At 35.8% G+C, this 4,171-nt stretch overlaps 1 pseudogene; it reads right to left on the reverse strand.

Moving 5' to 3' along the window:
- LOC137746561 (triacylglycerol lipase OBL1-like) lies at positions 1 to 3,770 on the reverse strand (annotated as a pseudogene).
- Positions 3,771 to 4,171: the final 401 nt, after the last annotated feature.

Below are 4,171 nucleotides of genomic sequence, written 5' to 3' on the forward strand. Positions count from 1 at the left end.
ACTTGAATCTAATTACATTTGAGTCCTGCTAGAGTTGTAGGACTATATATGGCTTTTGGTTATTTCACATGAAATGCTTGAGCTGTAAGAACACATCTGAGGATCCCAATCTGGTGGCGTTTACATAATCTTGGGGACAATGGGCTGCTGCTCCTGGCATTACCAAACCCATTAGCCTAACCATTTTGAGGAATCGCCCTTCTTTGTAGTCTGGTCCCTTCATATACGGAATGGTGAAACTTCTTTTCAGCTCACCAAAAGCATTGGCCACCATCGGTATTACCTTCTCTGGGGAGAAGTAATTCTTGTTTGGCTCTTCCGGAAGAACCTGCACATATAATCAACAGCATATATAAGAAGCATGTAACTATTTTATAATGTGGACTGAAATTAAGGTCTATGTTTTTTTAAAAGTTCTTAGTTTGAAGTGTACGTCTTAGGAGTAAAACTTGTTTGGTAACGTTTTCATATTTTTTTTTATTTTTAAAAAAACTGAAAACAAAAATCTAAAAATTATTTTTATGAGTTTTCTAAATTTAGCTTGAAATTGAAGAATTTTAGTTTTTAATTTAAAAAATATATATAAATGATTATTATCCAAATTAATTAGTTTTTAATTTGGCTGAAAACTGAAAACGATTATACCTGCAGTTCATATTCCCTATTACTGTAGATGCAATTCCCAAAGTGCTTGAACATTAGGGCCTTGTCATCATAAGGCAACCTAGGCACCAGGTCATTCCCATAAACAAACCTAAAATAATTAATTTTGTGCTGTATCATTTTCTTTTCCATGTACTCCCCAAAAGCCTTATCTCCAACCCTAGGTTGCCCGAATGTATAAACTCCCTCCAACCTCTCCAACAAGAGTTTTGAATCATTTCCCTTGTGAAATGTTAGAACTGCTGGAAAGAGAATTGCTAGTGCACCACCTAAACTGTGCCCAGTTACTATAAATTTTGCTCTCTCATTTTCAAGCAGAAGCTTTTTCAGCATGTCCCTGATGGCATAGTAAGCTAAGCCACCTGGGCCGGCATCGACTTGTTTGATATTCTCTGGCTCCGGCCAACCAAAATCTCTCTGTAAACCTAGAGCTTTCATGAAACCTCCATGGATCTTTCCAACCCCTTCAAATTGATACCAGGAGATGTCAAAGTCAGTGCACCATGCATCCGCATCAAAGGGTTCAGTGCCTCTAAAGGCCACAACAATAATTTCATAGTCCGCCTTTCTGTCACGTAGAATACAGGCTTGGGTTGTGGATTTTCCTTGATAATCTGCCAGACAGTATATAAGTTCAGTTTTTGTTTTTATACAATTGATTGCGCGTATACCTACATGTAAAAATGTTTACCAATGTAGTAGTATTCAAATGTTGAATTTAATATATTAAATTATTACTAGCATATTGTGTGACAGAATTCTTGTGTGGCCACCCAATATTGTTGCATTAAAAAGAAAAGTATTTGAGTAGTTTTAGTAATTCTTACCATTCCGGAAGTCGTAAGAGCCAATGAACTCCATCTGCCAAAATAATAAGAAAAAAAAAATATGTTTTTACAATTAATTCAATATTAATAAATTATTGCAAGCATTGGATATATTAAAGATGTATATGAATAAAATCATCAAACCTTCCAGTGATCTTGGACTGTAGTTTCGATGTAGAATTTGTTCTCGTAAGATATTTTAGAGGCCATCATACTGAGTGCTGCATTATACCTGCCATCTCCATGTTTGATGCTTTGTCCAGCTCCACTCGTTTGTCCAAATTTCCAATGAACGACAAGAACGTTCTTGAGTCTTTCTTTGGTATTATATCCTCACCTATGGATAATAATCAATTAACTCCGTTTCTATCCAACACCAATCTTAATTATTTTCTGTATTGTCTATTGACCTCGTGATTCATACAGATTGATTAAACTATCACAACTACAAGTGATAATAACTAAACAGGGGGAAAAAAAAACATTTCATCTATCATAACTACTACAATATATGGATCTAGCTACGACCTGGTTTAGTACTGAGGTGATTCTGAAAAAAACTGTTATAAAAAAAAGCTGGGAGCTATTTTTGTGTTTGGTAAACACTCAGCTTCAGTTTTTTTTCACAGTCTTGGGTGAAAAAAAGCAAAAAACAAGAAGCTGCAAAACCCAGCTTTGAAAAACCAGCTTTTTTTCACATCTGTTTTACATGAAAGTTTACCAAACACTCTAATACTGCTTTTTTTTTTCAAAAGCACTTTTACAAAAAAATTTACCAAACACTCTGCTACTTTATTTCACAGCTGCTTATTCTCACAGCACAGCAGAAGCAGCTTTTTTTCAAAGCACAGCAATATCAAACCAGCCCTACATATGTTCACTATGGTCATGCCAAATTTGCCAGCGGGGACGAATATATATTAAACTGATACGTCACCATTAGACTAGCTAGGCTAACCATCAATCTCAAATTATTTCATATACTATAGGAATAAAAGTTATTAACTTTTTTAAGCAAAGAAAACAATGAAGTAAAATTGGCTTCTCGCTAATGATCACGTGCGAGGGCATGCATCAAACTCTCTCCTGTAGGAGCGAGGAGTACCATGCTTTAGAAACGCTAGTTGCCAACTAACTTCGTAATTAGAATTGTTAACATACTTTAGAAATACCAGTTGCTTATGATCTAGCGGGCCAGCAGTGCTGCCTCCAATTAAGTGTTTCCATGAACGCTTACCATTCTTCGTGATATTAATCATCGTTAAAAGTTAACCAAAATAAGATGCGTATGTACACTAAGAATATTTTAAGAACAAAAATGTTATTCTTAACTCGATTTGTATCGTCTTTATTAGAGAGATGGTTAAGATTGTACAAATAGATTATAACTGTATCAGGACTATTTTAAGAATGATAGCGCTAGAAAGTAGGTGAAAGAAAAAAAAATGCAGCAAGGTAGACATTTGTGCTATATTGGGATGAGGGTTTTTCAAGTTTCAAGGAATTAATTGATGTCAAGTTAGTAAGCAATGGACCACAAAATGTAGCATAGAAGAGATTAGACCTTCCGGGAGCATTACATAGGCATATGAGATAGATTTGTTAATCCCTTATTGAAAGGTGTCATGTACGATTCTCTCTCACATGCCTGCTCATGCAGGGTTTTTTCTAATCCCCTCTATACAACATTTTATGATCCTTACTTTATAACTTGACACCAATCCCTTAAAACTTGGGAAACCCTCATCATAACATAGCCTTAGTAATTAAACTGTGCTTTTTTAACCAAATTTTGTGGATAATAAGAATGAGTATTAATTTGAATAGCAGCAACAACTGTGAATACTGGTAAGAGATTAGTTACCAATTAATTTAAGTAAATCTAAAAATTTGTAAAAACAGATTAACTGCATGCATGCAAAGGAAGCTAATTATATATACCTCGCAGCAAATTTTTGAACAGTCCGACCAAGTTGTGAGTACTTGAGAAAAGGTTCGAGCAGATCTCGATCCCCCTGCCAATCATCGCCATTGGCGTTGCTACAAACAGAAGCAACTTTTGAACCACAATGGAGAGAAATATGAGCCACCTCCGGTCACGGTCGTCCTCGGTATCCATAGAAGAGTGGACAAACCTCCTCCTCTTCAAGCTACTGGAAAACAAGATGTGAAGTAGGTCAAAAAATCCCACATCGCTGGGATCCAACAGCATGTAGTCGCAAGAGAAACTCTTGTTACAAGAAGCCATGAGAGAATATTGGAGTATTCTTAGTGGTTGAGTCTCCAATGTTTTCCTTTCTGTTTTCTCAATTCCACGTTTAGCACTATTTATAGCAAGGTTTGGTCACAAAATAAATGAGATTAAAATAATACTATTCTTGATCAGCTATGGTGGCTGCTACAAGTGAAAGGGAATTGGATCCTCTCTCCGAGGTAAATTCTCGATATCCTCCTGACCTAATAACACAGGTTGTTAGATTTTGATCAAACGATTACAAACAGGAGGATCCTCTAAAGTTATAATAATAGTAGCCGTTTGATCAAAATCAAACGGCCCATGTTAGTGGGTCAGAAAGATTCTAAGGCTTTTGAGAGGATCCAATTCCAAGCGAAAGAACTAGGTAATTACTCTGAAGTCTTTTCTTGGACTTTCGTTAACGCGTTCTTCAAGATAATTCATA

Source organism: Pyrus communis, chromosome 10, assembly GCF_963583255.1.
Source record: "Pyrus communis chromosome 10, drPyrComm1.1, whole genome shotgun sequence".
Classification (NCBI taxonomy): Eukaryota; Viridiplantae; Streptophyta; class Magnoliopsida; order Rosales; family Rosaceae; genus Pyrus; species Pyrus communis.